This window comes from Crocodylus porosus, unplaced genomic scaffold (assembly GCF_001723895.1).
Source record: "Crocodylus porosus isolate Cpor-Errol unplaced genomic scaffold, CroPor_comp1, whole genome shotgun sequence".
Classification (NCBI taxonomy): domain Eukaryota; kingdom Metazoa; phylum Chordata; order Crocodylia; family Crocodylidae; genus Crocodylus; species Crocodylus porosus.
Window position 1 is genome coordinate 104,186,092 of NW_017728943.1, and position 17,152 is coordinate 104,203,243.

General features: G+C 42.5%; 1 long non-coding RNA gene across 1 annotated transcript; it reads right to left on the reverse strand.

The window, feature by feature from the left end:
- Positions 1-1,497: 1,497 nt before the first annotated feature.
- Positions 1,498-16,935, reverse strand: LOC109319282. The gene is made up of 4 exons (XR_002103460.1): positions 16,925-16,935; positions 16,454-16,458; positions 14,114-14,119; positions 1,498-1,600 (listed from the first exon to the last, which is right to left on the reverse strand). It is a non-coding gene; the product is annotated as an uncharacterized LOC109319282 (long non-coding RNA).
- Positions 16,936-17,152: the final 217 nt, after the last annotated feature.

The window sequence follows — 17,152 nt, forward strand, 5'->3', positions numbered from 1 at the left end:
TGTGGAAAGTTGGAGTGTTACAAGCACAGGTGAAAACCTCACTGGGCTTTTAGCTTATAACCCCAGATGAGCCAAAATCACCCAACATGAAAGCACTATTAATGTCAGTTTTTGCATTTTAACTGGGGGGGGGGAGGGAAGCAGTAGAATGTGACAGAATGCTGACTCTGTGAAGACACACACGTATGTCCACTGGTGATGGGTAGGGGGTGCACACAGGTGCACACGCATCCCCTGAGCTTGATGGTGCACCCCCTGCAAAAAGCTTAGCCGAAGCTGCTAGCGCCTGTGGGCAGCCATCACTCGCCCCTCCCCCACCTCGCTGATGACACCACCAGCACTGTCTGCAGGCAGTCCCTAATTGGTGCTGGCTGCCTCTAACTCTGCCAGCAGCATCTGTGACTGGTTGCTGTCCACCAGTCAGTGCTCACCATCCCCCCCCGCACCGCTTGCAGTCTTGTGGCCACCTATGAGAGCTTGCTGCTCACCGCTGCCATGCCCCTGCCACGACAGCGCTGCTGCCGCCTGTGAGAGCTCACCATGCCCCCCAGCCTCTGGTGGCATGCAGCATTCATGCATATGTCATAGTATCATAGAAAATTAGGGCTGGAAGGGACTTCAGGAAGTACTCATGCAGTCCATCCCCCTGCTCAAAGCAGGACCAGCACCAACTAGACCAGGGGTTCCCAAAGTTTTTATGCTGTGACCTGGCAAACCGTGGCCCGGAATTGGTTGCAGTTACGCAAACCATGGCCCCGCAGTCAGAGCCAACTGTGGCTGGAATTTCCAGCCAGCAGACATGTAAGGATACCCCCACCCCTTGGGTGAGGGGGTGGGGGGCAAAGTCTGCACTGTCATGGGCCCTGCAGAAGGAGCCATGGCCTCTCCACCCAGTTCTGCTGCAGTTTTCTGGTCCGTGGCCACTTCCAGTTCAGCAGCTGACTGTGCTATGGATCAACAGCTCACCTACCACAGTCTGGCACTGGGCTGCAGCCCAGGGAATTGAGAACCCCTGAACTATATCATTCCAGCCAGGGCTTGTCCACTTGGGTCTTAAAAACCTCCAAGGATGGAAATTCCATGACCTCTCTGGGTAACCTGTTCCAGTGCTTTCCTACCCTCCTCATGAGAAAGATTTTCTAATATCTAGCTTAAACTTCTCTTGCTGCAATTTGAGACCATTGCTACTTGTTGTCATCTGCCAGCACTGAGAACAGTCTAGCTCCATCCTCTTTGGAACCACCCTTCAGGTAGGTGAAGGCTGCTATCAAATACATGCTCAGTCTTCTCTTCTGCAGGATAAATAAATCCCGTTCCTTCAGCCTCTCCTCATAAGTCATGTGTCTCAGCCCCCTAGCCATTTTTGTTGCTCTCCCCTGGACTCTTTCCACATACTTTCTGTTATGGGGGACCCAAAACTGGACACAGTACTCCAGATGTGGCCTTACCAGCACCAGAGCTGAACAGAGGGGAAGAATCACTTCTCTCAATCTGTTGGCAACACTACTACTAATGCAAACCAGTATGCCGTTAGCCTTTTTGGCAACAAGGGCACACTGTCAGTTCATATTCAATTTATTGCTCACTGTAACCCTGAGGTCTTTTTTTGCAGAACTGCTGTTTAACCAGTTGGTCCCCAGCCTGTACCAGTACATGGGATTGTTCTGTCCTAAGTACAGGACTTTGCACTTCTCCTTACTGAACCTCAAGAGATTTCTCTTTATTCAATCCTCCAATTTGTCTCTGAATCCTTGCCCTACCCATGAGTGTATCTACTACTCCCCCACTTCTTGGCGTCATCTGCAAACTTGCTAAGGGTGCACTGCATCCCATCTTCCAGATCATTGACGTCATTTACTTTTTCTACTGTTGTTCTCAAAGTAGGCAAGGGGAATGAAAAGCAACTTTATAGGTCTTGGTATAGCTGCTCCCCGAAGGAACTGAAGGTAAGTCCTTCCTGCAGATATCTTTGTTTCTGCATATGCAAGGATTAAAGGAAGTCTCTGCTACTAGTGGGAGATCTTTTGCCAGTTAAGTCCTGTTCCATTATAGTGTAACTGCATATTGCACAGTGCTTGGAGGGAGGGGAAAGAATCCTAACATACACTTCACTACAGGAGAATTCCACTGTATTCACTTACGCAATGTGTAATGAATAGGGAGGGAGTAGTGTATACATACTTGAGCTGAAATATTACAAGGGATTTACAGATCTTCCTTCCAATAGACATACCAATAGCATTGTCTGGTCAGGGCATTCCAGAGCTCTGGCACACAATGTGCTTCAGGCTCAAGCACACAAAAGCTTCCCACTGGGTTTGTGGGGACCACAATCATTTGTTTTGGAGCATGTTGGGTCTTCCTTTGTGGAGCATAGCTCTCACTCTTCAGGCAGTTTGAAGTCTGTGAACATGGAGGGGATACCCAACTGCCACCCAATCAAGAACAGGTCTCTGTAAATGTGGAGGCACAAATCCACAGCTCCAAAATGAGTTGGCACTACTCTCTACTTAGGGTCTACTTTCCCTTAGCATCATTGGCAGGGTTCCTGAGAGCAGTGGGTTTCAAAATTAGCATCCTTTAAGATGAATAGGATATCTCACCCCACAGATCTGTTGTTCTGTTGATTCAAGCCAATATCATTGCATCAGTTACCCCTTGGTTACATTTACAGGTTTTTCTTTCAAACCATGATTAGTTGGCATGCTGTTTCAACTGAAAGTTCAGATTCTGATGTCATCACCTGATTCAAAGGTCCTAAAACTCAGACAGAGGAATATGGATTTATGCCTTAATCTGACGTCATTCAAAGTGCTTTGTCCATTAAAGCACATCCCCCCACCCATTGTAACTTTCTGACTGAGACATTGTGTGCACTCGAGAAATGTACTGTTTTCAGCTGAACTGGTTGTACTCAACTGGTTTAAGCACAAATTGTTCAGTGTGCATTCATACAAAGCATCCTGAATTGGTTGGAGTATCATTGCAGGTTTTTCCCACATCCACCTTACCACTATTCTACATCCTTTCAGTTGCAGTGTCTCATAGGTTCCTATTTTGTAGATCCCAGCTCAGATTCAGAAGTAGTGCATTCTGGGGAATTTCCTGGAACTGCTGGTACACTGCTGGATCAGGGAGGACTGACAGAAGTATTTCAACTACAGTATGGCCAGTCTGACATTACAGTTATTCAGACTGAAAAAAACTCAGAATATATCAGCATTATTCTTGAAAAAATCATAGATGGTCCCTGCTATTTAAAATTAAACCATAAGCTGATCGTGGCTGACAGTATTGAGGTTAGCTGAGCCATAAATTAGTGTGGTTAAGTTGCAAGAGTAGACAAGGACAAACTGAATTCACCACTATTTCAACAAATTGTGCTTAAAGCTGCGTATGCTCAGGTTTTAAAACAGTGGCTCTACACACTGTTAAGAAAGCAGTGACTGTCATCTACAGCTCATGAGCTGCTGCAGGACTCATAGTGGTGTCATGTTTTGCATATTTTCTCTGTCTCTTACTATGCATGGGTTTACAGTTACCATCACCAGAGTATTAAAGCTCTGCAGGTGTCATAGACATCTGTCTGCACCTAACAAATCCAGCATTCTCCCCGTCAAATAAATCCTTCTGTTGAAATGTTGGTTTATGCATTCCAAAGGCTCAGGGTTAACATTACAGTCTTGACAATCTCTGGGCTTCTAAGCTGTCTAAGCAGCAAGTTAAAAAAAATTCTAAAAATAAATACACTGAAATGAACAAGCTTTTTTCTGGGAAATTCTGCAATGTGCTGGTGATTGGAAGGGGGACATATGTTGTTCTTAATCCTCCTTGGGCGCTCATGTTAGGTAGGGCAATATTTGCATGTGCACCAGTCGCCCATGATTTTTTGTTTTCTCTGCTTTTTGTCTTGTGGTCCTTTTTGCCATGTATGACAGTCCAATGATATAGCAATTTGGTTCAGATAAGTACCCTGAAGATGTTTAGTTTATCTGACTCCTATCGCCCTTTGTTTCAGAAGATCTATAAATCAGACTTTCTTGTGGGATTCTGAGGACTCATTTATTGTTGGCCAGGTTGGAAATACTGTTAAACAACTTTTGTTGTGGTATTTTGGGACTTAAAAAAAACCTGTAAGTATATTACAGGCTTCAAAAAGAGATATGAGCACAAACACACTAAACAAACAAACAACACTCCACACGTCACAGACTGCTTGGCGACTTATGAAATTACCTGATTCCATTTCTGAGAGAGCCAAATTCTGCTCTTTTATATGTGTAATGCTGGCACATGCTACTACCTGCATGCCACATCTGAGTGCTGGAATCCTAGGGTGCCCAGTAGTGTAAGAGTCACTTGGCTCTCCTAGGAGCTGAATTGGGACTTTCCAGCAAGGGGGGCCCTTTTACACTTACAAATCCTATGCTACGAATGAGATAATTATTTACAACCATTTACTTATATACAATTCAATTATATACAGAATACGATATAACTAAAGCAGATACACGTTACAAATTGCTACCAAAATAATTCTATATATACTACGCAAAAGGAGCACTGGTGGTATGGAGATAGTCACTTGGGTGTCTATGAGGTTCACAAACTGATAACCTTGCAGGTGTGATATAGGTTAAAGGAGAAGCATAAACAATAATTAGACGTTGAAACCCTAATAAATGCATTGCTTAATATTTACAACATGAGTTATTGAATACTTATTTACAAACAGTACTAATGACCTTTATGCACAAAAATTAATGCACAATCCCCAGCTTCTCCCACCGGCATTGTGGCAGGTCCTTCGTGGCTGGGGTCCTCCCACACTGGCCCAGGTGTCACTACACTGCTGGCAACTGCTCCTGCATCTGGGTCCCTGCAACACACAATGTACTCTGCCCCAGCCCACGGCTGCTGCACAGTGGGCCATGGAGCTCAGGCTGCAGGCTAAGGCAGATACATGCGTGTACTGGGTTTGGCTCCTGCAGCCTGTGCCCCTCTCTTTAGGTCATACACACACATTGATGAACTGGCACTAGATCCTCTTGTCTGAGCACTGGAATGCACTGCACTGGACTTCCGTAGCTTCACACCCCTCCCTTGAATTACACACACACGCTAACTGGGGCTTGCTTCCCCACAAGCAAATTCACACGCTCCTGTGACCGGTCAGCAGCTAACCACAGGTCCAGTGGGCTCCAGGAGTGGGACGAGTCACTGCAGCCAGGCCTGCACAGCCCCCTCCTTGCAGCATGCACCCTTCTCTCCCCCTCTCCCTCTCCCTATGTGGGAAAACTCCCCACTTTTAAAGAAACCCCCCCAGCCATTCCAGAGGTTGGGATTTTCATGGGCTCTCCCTTATCTGTCCTCTCTCATTTCAAACCCCTGGCTGGGATTTTTCCATTCTTTTCCTCTTTTCAAGATGTCCCTATCCAGGACAGCTTAATTTTGCACTGAGTACAGGCTCCCCATTTGGACTGACTTCCTTTGCCGCAGGACAGTGTCTCTGTTGGGATGATGTCCGGTCAGGAAAGCAACCCTTCAATGTCTGTTACATCTGTTATTGTAAATGCAGACTAACTGCATTAATTCAATGGGCATCAGTTTGACCAATGGCATGCTTTAGTCAAAAACCTGCACCTAAACATTATGTAGGGCCATAATGTTTCTTGTGTGAATGACCAAAACTCCATGGGCTTTGACTGGGGCTGGGCCAGTTTATTCTAGCAGAAAGAATATGGCTCTCAACATTCCCATCTCTTTTTTTCTGTTCCAACCCTGAAATCTTGTGATGATCAAGATGATATTGTGGTCAGCAATGTCAGGGACTAAGCTAAGCTACAGTAGGTTTTTCTAAGGTAATTGCATGCTATACTAGATTGAAACATTACCACTCCAAACACCCAGTGTATGAAAGAAAAAAATTCCCCAAAGTATTTGATTGGAAGAATGTTTTCCTTTAGTGGTTGAAGTTGATTTGTAGTGGCTTGTACTATACGTGTTTTGAGTATCCGCAGAACTTTCTAACTGATTATGATATATTTATTTGTGCAGGGTAACATGAGATTATTTGCTTTGTGCTGTGGAAGGTGGTGAGCCAGTGGTTGCACTGAGTCTCCAAATGTTACTTATGCTTCTAGCTTTGCTTTTTCAGAAAACAGTGTACTCTGGGAATTTTGTTTTCAGGGTAGCGCTGAAATGACTGAAGAAGTCAAGGATGTCCTCTGTTTAACATATCCACCCTATGTTGGTTTTTGTTAAAAATGTTGCTTTGTTGATATTGAGAATATTGCTCACAGATATTCCTGTGCCTGTCTCTGTCATGGGGAGCAATAGCTGAGAGAGGTCAAACAAAGGAAAAAGCCAGTTAATCTGCATGCAGATGTGACTAGTCATGTACGGCTGATGCTACTTCAAGAAAAGTATACTGAAAAGAGGTGGGGGGGATGCATGCCACATGCTTTCTTGTCTAGTCTGCAGAATGCATAGAGCTGCATGTTACATGAACCCTAATATAGTAATATGGGCACGGCTAATTGGGTCAGTATGCTGGTGAGCACACACAGAAGAGAGACACATTAGCTGCTAGTCTAGTGAGATAGCAGAGTGGAGATGTGTCAAAAGTAGGAAGGACAGGGTCAAAGTGCATGAACAATTTGAGATCTAGAGGGTTTGGCTGTAATTTCCAAAATGATTGCTCAACAATTTCTCCATGAGAAGAACCAGCACCAAAGCCAAAGAGGATGTGGACAGGGAAGTGCATTTGTGGATAAGTGATGACAAGTTGATAATGGGAAGAGATGTTGATCAAATAGGAGGGCTCTCCAGCTCCTTGGGGGAGAAGCCTGAGAGAGCCAAGAGGATGGCAACAGTGATTTAAGAGATTGAAGAAGGTGAAGATGGAAGTGATGTTCCATGGAGGATGAAAGGGTAAGAAAGCAAAAGAAGCTACATTTACTTTGCCAGTAGCACGTGCAAGGATACAACCCATGAACTGCATCTGTCCTGCAATTTATATTTATGCGAATATTGATATAGCTTGTGTTTGAATCCCAAGTCCATCACCAACAAAATAACCCTTGCCACTCACTCCCACTGGAATATACCGTAGACAGGCAATTATTCAAACAGATGGTTCAGGAGAGTTCCCAATTGATTTGGATTTGTTCTGAATGACCCTCCAAAACACTGCTTGGGCTCTTCTGATACTGACACCCTGAGTGGAGCCCTGGCTGCTGCCCCCACAAGAAGAAAGTGGGCAGGGTTTTGTTTTGGGTTTTTTTGTTAGTGGTGGAGTCAGGAGGAAAGGAAGCCATCTATACATGCGGCCACGTAGCCTAAATGACATGCTCAAATCATACAGTATCTCAGTTTTCATTTGGAAGTAAAAGTAGATGTTGAAGCCCTTTGGACTTTGGTGAAAACCCTCCAAATGAGAATTAAAGAGAAACTAACGCAATGCCCCTGAAACTACAAGCAGCCTGAAACAATGACCCATGAAGGCATGAAGTCCCTGGTCCCCTATTAATCTCACTGAACTGCCAACACAATAACCCTTTGATGTCATCATTAATTGTGTTGCTGATCATTTAAATAGATGAAATACAGTGGGAGAAAGCCCTGGATATGAGAACTGCTGCAAGGAAATCAATATGAGAGAAAAAGATAAGGAAGAGGGAGAGAAATGCTGAAAAGAGGGTTGGGAAGGATGTAAAATAAAGAACAGGTGAATCAGAGGGGGCACATTTTTCTACTCATCTTGAATGTGAAAATAACCTACCCGCTGGATTTTTATTGTTTCTTATTTGCTCTACAAAGGCCAGATTCCAAACTTTAGCTCCATGAAAACATTTCCTTCATATCAGTGGTTTTCTGCTATGGATGGAGAGGGCAATAGATCTGAAATATCTGTATGAGCCCATAACCAAAAGCAGAATTTGGCTTTTTGCATCAATTTAACTTGACACCCTTGGCTTAGAACTGTTAGCATCAGAATCCCTAAAGGTGCTAGGATTTTGCCAGCTTTGAGGAGGAGTGTATCTTCACAGATCAAGATGCTCTATTGTCACATAAAGTCCAGGCTTTTCCAAGAATAAATTTTATCAGTTGTTTAAATCTCACTGAACACAAGGTAAAGCAGGAAAACTATGGAAAATGCAGGTTTTCAAGGTTTAAAAAAAAAAAACCATTGGAAGCATCTAATCTTTTTAAGGAATCAGAACTTAGGAAGGAAGTGGAACATCTGAGGATTTCCTTTGACAATTTAATACCCTGAGAAAGAACATTTGAAGGAATGGGGATTTTAAAATCTGGTCTAGTCATTCGTGTGCTAACGTCTAGAATGCCCTACTGCCTCCCACTGTGTTGCTATTATTCTAGGCATTTTTTTCAATCACAGTGTGTAATTATGGGTTTTCATTGGATGCACATATTGAGAAAACTAGCTGGCTATATGAATATGTGTTAACTTTGTAAGACACAGACTGCAAACTCCAGGTCAAATCCTGGAGGACTGACTGAACCCCTGAACACTATGTATACAGGGTCCTCCCTGCACACAATTTTCACTCTTCTTGCTTTGAAGATAAGGTCAACTGCCTCCACAACACAGATGCACCATAATTAGAGCCCCCAGAAGGCTCCTCTGCATGATTAGAAGCCACCTAGGAGGTTATGGTTAAGACATGGTAGACCCATCATGGATAGATTTGGGTTCTGAGGGATAAGAATTATTCTCTTCCATGATCAGTAGGGATCTGGATTTTCAGTTTGCCATGGAAAAATGTGGTAAAACCTGGATTTTCTCATTTTGAGGAGAAAAGCATGGATTGTGAGAAATGTGAGAAATAGCGGGTTTCCCCTTGCAGGCTAGCAGAGTTCCAGCCTGAAAGGAGCTGTGTGGAGTGGGAGAAGGGAAGTCAAGTACATGTACCCATGCACATGGCTACCAGGGGAAGGGTGAGGTGAGTTGGAAGTGAGGGGTAATGGCATGGGCAGGACACCAGCATATCAGGGTTGCTCAGCACCACAAAGCAGTGGTGGAGGACAACTCCAGCTGGAACTGCATCCTGGTGAGGCAAGGGGCCTGGGGGAGCTCTGATATTCCATGATGAAAAACCCAAAATCAAATGCCAAAATGTACAGGTATTTAGAATTTATTTAATTATTGCAACTGAGGCTTCCAAATTGTTTTAAATTTGTAAATGTACCAATAAAGCACTGTGTTCAATATATATATACCTATATATATAATGGTGTTCTATTTTAATCACAGAAAAACATGGATTTTGAATGTTTGTATCAGAGAACATGTGATTGTTAAACAGAGAAAACCGGGACCCCTGATGATCAGCCCAGGAAGGTTATATTTTTGTACCTTTTTAACAGCCTACTTCAGATTATAATCCTCATTGGCTAGGAACAGATATTGCATTAGTCCTAGGATAAATTGTGTCTGTGTTTAGTCCCAGGACAAGCCTCTATGAGTGTTGGGGACTGGTAGTACCATGCCCATCTATGGAACTCTCCCCATATGTAGCAGAAATTCCATATGTCCATCTATCACAGGGGTAGGGAATAGGCACATGTGAGGAATACTCTTGACTTGGGCAACAGTGTTCCCTCCTACTACAAAAACAAACTAAGATTGCTTCAAGTATGAGAGTCCTAAGACAGAAGAATCTTCCTCACTTGCTCCTGCTGCTTTTTGTATGACCCCACAAGAGGCAATAGTTTTACTAATATACAATTTGAAAAGAGGTTAGATAGCTTGTCCAAGGTCATGACATTTATTCTGATGAAATATATTCAAAGTGCTGTCCTAGCATATTCAAAAGTCACTCACAGTATTTTAGTTGAGTCTTGAGAAGAGGGATTTTATAAACATGAGAACTGGTGCATTACTCACTCACATACAAATGATACAAAATCTTGCGTCAAATTTTTCTTCCCATATCTTGGGAAAAGGAGTATAGGAGTATAGCTCTAAATCATTAGGACTTAAATCTTGGAAAGTTTCAATCTTGTGAATAACTACTCACATGATAGTTCCTCTGGTGTCCAAATGGACAGCTCACAGGTTTAGAGCTATGCATGGGCCATGAAGGCAAGTCTGCACTGCTGAGAAGTCTGCCCTGTCCACTTGTTCCTACCCTATATGCACCAAACTTTCAAGTAGGCCAAGGTAGTTGCTGTAAAGCATCCCTGATGTATGCCATTCAGCATATCTGAGACAGATAGCTTAAAAGTGAAATTGGGCATGGATTCGGGTCGAGGGGTAGAGAGAGAATTCTGTTCAGGTCGTGGTATAATGGAGACCTCCCAACCTAGAAACATCATGGAGCATGTCCTTAAAGACTTTACTCTGTAGCACGTAAAGGAGAACAAGGTGATCAGAAACAGGCAGCACGGAGTCAAAAACAGCAAGTCATATCTGACCAATGTAATTGCTTTCTATGATAAAGTGACAGGCTCTCTGGATGGGAGGAGAGCAGCAGATGTGATATACCTTGAACGGCTCCAGCTGCTTTTGATATTGTCTCCAATTACATTCTCATTAACAAGCTAAGAAAATACAGACCAGAAAGAAGTAATATAAGGTGGATACATAACTGGTTGGATCATCATACTCAAGGGGTAGTCATTAATGGCTTAATGCTTAATTGGGAGAAGGTATCAAGTGCGGTTCCCTAGTGGTCTGTCCTAGGTCAAGTATTGTTAAATGTCTTCATTAATGATTTGGGTGACAGAATTGAGAGTACATTCAGTAAATACGCGGCCAACCCTAAGTTGTGTGGTGTTGAAGATACTCTGGAGGGTAGGCGAGGATCCAGGATCACCTGGATAAGCTGCAAAAATTGATTGGAAACAATCAAATGAGATTCAGCAAGGACAAGTGCAGGATGCTGCACTTGGAATAGAATTAGTGCATGTACAAATACAGACTGGAGAATGAGTGACTAGGCCACAGAGGGATTTCAATGAAATTCTAGATTTCAATGAAAACAAAACCCCTTGAAGATTTTTTAAAGACAAAATAATGTCATCCTATCTTATTTCAAGAACAAAGCTTTGAACTTGGGTTTCCCAGTGCCCCATCTACCAAGAGCTAAAGCCTGTTCAGATGTGTACTTTTATGCAGGTATCTGCACATACACATGCTTTGTTGAAACATCAACAAATCTGGCTTTCATCCATAGATGCTTCTCAAGTAAATCTCAGGATGTCATCTTCCCAATGTACTCAGCCTTGGTGAGGCTGCAGCAGGGGTCTACATCAGGATGTGGGAGAACGTCTGTTCACCACAGTGCCCCAAGGAAAAACAAGGGTCATAAACTCCTCCAAGACCGTTTTAGGCTGGACATAAGAAAAAATTCATTTACTGTCTGAGCCCCCAAGGCCTGGAATAGACTCTCTCCAGAATTGATGCAAGCACCTACTCTGGACTTATTCAAGAAACATTTGGATGTGTATCTTGCTGGGATCCTTTGACCCCAGCTGACTACCTGCCCCTGGGACAGGGGGCTGGACTTGATGATCTTTGAGGTCCCTTCCAGCCCTAATGTCTATGAAATCTATGAAATCTCAATAAACACTTTGTTTTCAAATCTTCATTTCATTGAAAAAAAAATCCAGTCACCTCAAGTCTCCATATCTTTATATAGCAGACCATGGATGCAGGGTGGTGTTAGAAGGTTTTAAACTACACATATAAATCAAGTGTCATGATAGTTGTTTATGAATGCTTTTCCTCAGCACTACAGAGTCATTGTATGTATTGCCAAAATTTTAGAGTCATATTTCCAGAACCCTTGCTCACTGAGGGCAGTTCTCCACATTTCCAAAGCCTACATTCTACTCTCACACTGATGTAACTCCCTTGATGTTAATGAAGGTACTCCAGATTTGTAGTGGCATAGGCGAGTAGAGATTTAACCACAGCATGTGATACAGTGGGCTACAAGGGAACCGTGAATGTAGCTGCTCCACTTAAATCTATGCAAATCATTAGCATTTGGGGGGGGGGGGATATTTTTTTCATTTAAACGTGGATATTTTTTCACAGATTGAAAAGCTGTAGGTTTAATAGGTGGCTTATTTTGGTAATGGAGTTGACATGCAGAGGTTTACCTAGGCAGCAGCAGTGCATATGGCAGTGGCAGTTGCAGTGCCAATCGGGCTATTTTTGCTATTTTTGCTAGACCCCTTGTTACCCCCTTTAGAGACACTATTGTTTAAATGGCTAACAGTTCAGAAGTTTTAGAATATTTAAAAGTATATATATTTGAGAATATTAAAGCAAAAGATGTGGATTTTTTTTCCAGTGGGGATTTGTGCTTAAGTTAGTCATACCCATTGTTCACTCATCACTGAATTTGAATATTCCTCCTGAAAGGTCTGAAGGATATCTGTTGCCATATTTGAAATAAATGAGTAGTCTCTGGTGAAATCCTATTTCAGTCACATGTAGCAGTAATACTAACCATTGTTAGTGAACTCAAAGGAGAACCTGAAAGGATGGAGAATAACACTGCTATTCAGCTAATGGACTTGCTCTTGCTTCCTGCTTAAGTCAGGGACTTCAGTGGGAACAGGCCAGGGTCCAGCTACCACTTTTCCCAAGCCAGAACTGGGAAACCTCTTTGTGGCAGTGTGAGAATGCTTGAACTGCTGGTGACCATAAATTTCTATAGAAATGGGGACTTCAAACACCCTTTAAGGCTCACAGTTGAGCACCTTTCACTAGTACTAAATCAATTAAATAGAATCCTTTTGTTGTGGGATTGTGACATTGGTCTTCAGCTTCATTGTTTCATGGTTCTTTGTTAAATACAGAAAAGAAAAAAAAAACAGCACCTCTACTCAGCCACAAAATTGCTTTTGGTTGTTTGTTTTAAAGAAATTTCTGGCAATTATCCTTAAATTGATTGTCTGCAGCTTGTTTCAACTGATGGAGACTTAGAAGAGGTAAGGATTCTGGTGAGGTGGCACCAAACTCTTGGATGACTCTGCAGATCATGTTCCTGCTGCAAGAGACCGAGTCTCTTTTGCACAATTATCCAGTGGTGAGTAGAGGCAGAGATTTTAAATTACATGTGCCCTAGTTTTTAGTATGTATTAAGGCAGCCTCATAAGTCTGAAATACAGTAAATGCGTGTGGGCCAGAAGTGGTCTATCCATTTTTCCTTCCCTCAGGGGAGTGGCAACCACTGTTTCTTGGCATCAACATAGCCCTCCTGCTTGGCATAATCAAGAGCTGGAAATGTACCGTGACTAAGTCTCTTTTATGTCAAATCCAAACATTTTTGTCAATGCTGGGATTCAAATTGCAGTTTAGATGCCAAAGGTCAGAAGACTAATTCAACTCTCCATGTGCTAAGTTATTCCCATGGCTTGATGGGGAGACCTATTCAGCTTAATTTACAGTGCCAATGTGCACATCTAAGCATACTGTATATGAATTAAAATGAAAGCCTTAAAATAATTTGTTCTTTTGTTTTAAAGAAAGCCTTATGGGCAGATGATTTGCCATTCAGCAATGAAGTATTTTAAGATGAAAACTAGTTATCTTCATACAAGAAATACCCTTTCCCCAATTAACTCTGTATTGAAAATCCCCTCAGTTAGGCCTAGGTGCTGAACACACTGTGAATGTGGTGAGATATCAGTGGCAGCTTGGCATGTGGAGAGACTGGGCTATTAAGAGTGCTAGCAGGGTTACTTCATTGGAAGCACTGAGGCATATCAAAAGGCTTTAGAAACAATTCAATAAATAAAGCTGCCTGAGATCCCATGGTATTACCAGATTACATTATTTATGGATCTCAACTTTGCCCTCAATTTCATGCTTGAACATTGTTTCTCTCCCCCATCTTCTGCCTGCTTTACAGATTGGCACACTTGGCTCTGTCCTCATCTTTGCTATCTCTGCTCCTGGCTTTGCTCGTCTAAGCAAATTGGGAAGACGTTTTATGACTTTGGCAACAAAAAGATGGCCCTCCTTCTTCCTGGGCAACTATCCTAATCATTAGGCTATCAGGCTGAAAGTTTGGAGGACCCACCTCCCTGTCTTCTGTTTTACTCCTCAAAGTTACATGCATACCTGGGCAACCCTATTCTATTACAAGTGGAAATAAAATTCAGACAATATGTAAGTCACCAAAATTGCAACTAGGCAGCTACGTAAGTGCACTTAGTCACTTAAATATGAAGTATGATCTATTCTTGTAGCCTGAATATACTTACATTTCTATGCTATAAAATATGACTAATAGTGTTTCCCTGTCTCGTGAGCGTAGATGAGGAAGCAGGGGGAGGGGAGAGCTGTCAAGGCAGGAACTTTCATGATGTCTAGCTTGCTGGACTCCTGATAAGATGAAACTCATCCCTAACAGCAGACACAACTTCTAGTTATGTTATGCTCAGCCAGATCTATAGAGTTCACTTGGATTTACAACCTACCTTGCCACTGGTTTTGATTAGCTGATTGGTCCCAGACTGTGAGTATACAAACTCTCCCCAGCGTTTTGCCAATAACAGTGGCTTTCTATACAGAGAAAAAATATATAGCGACCATGCCTAGAAAACATCCTCCACCTTTTCTGACTGTGTCTGGATCTTTCTGGTTGAATTGTCCTGATTTCTTGCAGACACACACATAGGAACATTGGTAGTTTCTATGCTGGATATGACCTGTAGTCCAGGAAGCCCAATATCCTGTCTCCAAGAGTGGCCAGCACCAAAAGCTTGAGAGGGGTAAGAAAAAAATCCAGATTTCTAGCAGTTAGAGCAGGGGTCAGCAATATTTTTGGATGCAGTGCCGAAAACACCCACAACTTCAACTTGTAAGATGTTGGTGTGCCAGGGGTGGATGATGGGGGAGCTATGAGGGGCCCAATCCTTGCTGTTACTGTGTAGCCCTGGTCCCTTCTCACCATCCACCCAGAGGCACATGGGCCAAGCAAAATGCCTACAAGTGCCACACTCTGGCACCCGTGCCGGGGGTTGCCTACCCCTGAGTGAGAGATTAGATTAAGTGCTGAAGCATGAGATTTAATATTTCTTTCAAAAGTTATATGCTAGTCCTAACTATTATCAAACTCTAGATATTCTTATTTAGACATACGTCTGAGACAATTAAAAAAACTCCTACCTCCTCCCAACTGCTTCATTCCTTCTCTGGAGAAAAAAACGTTGAGGTGTGAAGCTGTGCGGTCTGCAAAGTCAAACAAGGGCTCTATAGCGATTACTGGCTCAGAAAGCACAACCTGCAGGGCTGATGTCCCAAAGGTCTGACTTTTAACTTCACCAGCTTGTGCTTATTTATCTGGTGCTCTGTTGTTAAGGGTTACCTATTGTGACCTCATGGACTGAGGTCCTTTTCCTCACTGGTTTTTTTTTTTTTAATGACATAGGCTACTGTGAGCTTACTATTAGCTTAGTTATTCTATGTGGCTGGACTGAATCCAAGAAGGTTTCTCCGAGGCCACTGATTTAGACTTGTACAGGCTCTGTGAGATCACTAGCTCAGTATCTTTAATGTTGCAGGCTTTGGTTAGGCCTTCATGACTCTAATGGCTCAACCCATCTAATCTTTGTGCTGTTGCCAAGAGCAAACCTTTTGGTGATTACTAACTTCTCCAGCTGGCTATACTGCTGTCAAGGCAGGAACTTTCATGATGTCTAGCTTTCTGGACTCCTGATAAGATACAGACATTTGTGAGCTCACTGGCTGAGCATCACTGTCTCACTATACTGAAATGAAAACAGGTAAGTTAACGCTTGCACTTGGTTTTCTACATTTTCCATGTAAACTTTCCTCCAGGGCAATTTCATTCATTCCCACCGCCTTTCTCGCAATGCTTATAATGTTAACTCACAATCTAATTCTCCATCCCCTTCCTCTTCTAGGCTTATGTCTATCTCTGTCACTGGTAGTTCCTCACAAATGTCCCCGATCTTCTTTTAGCTAAAAAGCAAAAATTGAAATTCATTTATTTCCTTCTAAATTCTATCCCCATCCCCTTTTCCTAATCTGAGTTGGCTGTTCTTCTCTCTTGCCCATCACTCAGGTTGATATTCTAGGGGTATTTTTCACTCCTCCTTTTCCCCTACGAGATTCTTATCAACATTTTTTTCTCTCTTTAATTTTCAAAAACCTGCCTCTCCCTTTCTGTCCCATGTCATTTATTGTTTCTCTCTCACCTGGCCTAATGTTACTTCCTTTTCCTTGACTCCTCTCACATGAGTCTTCTCCCTCAGTTCTGTCAATATCACCGTTTTTCTCCAAGTCCCTTCCTTGTGTGTCTCATGCCTTCCACATTAGGTCAAATTTATTGGCTTGGCAGAGGTCATACGTCCGCTGTACTTCCTCCCTTGGGTATCCTGTTCCTCTTTTGTCCTTATATTCTGCCATTTCTTCTCATCCTGCTTTTTTCTTTGTTCCCTTCACCACATCTGATTTTTGGAATCTTTATTCATGCTGCTCCCTATGCACAGAACACAGATATCCTTCCTGCAGTATCCCTGCAGGAATCAAATCCCATCTCTTCTGTACTTTTTCTATCATTTTCTTCTCTTCCTATGTTATTTACCACTGTGTATCATTAGCTCTGTATCATTCCCTACTTAAAAATATCACAATTTATGTAATAGATCACTCTAATATGAAGTACTGAAATATTAACCCTCATCTTTTCTCATGTCCGTCATTATGTTGTGTGTTTATATAGTTTAGATTGTAATGAGATATATGGACCTGAGCTTGTTTTGGTACAGGAAGCCTTCTACAGAGGCCCTTGGGCATTGTTATAAGAGATGCAGCATTTGATGCCGAGTTCATTTTAGGTGTCACACCCATGATTTCATTGGGAAAAGAACCAGAATAAATATTCTTCTTGTCTTTTTTGTAAGATTATAAAACCCAAGAGGCCTGTTCTCCACTCTGAAATCACATACACATAACAGATCCAATCCATCAAATGCTTTTTTTTTTTAACAAATTGTTTCCTTTTTCAAGAATCCAAGAAACTCTGAATTTAATACAGCAACATTGTAAGAAAACATTATTGTTATTCATAAATACAAATGGTATTCATGTGTATATGCTCTCAATTTTACGGCTGCAGCATAGCTTAGTCCAGTGGAGGCA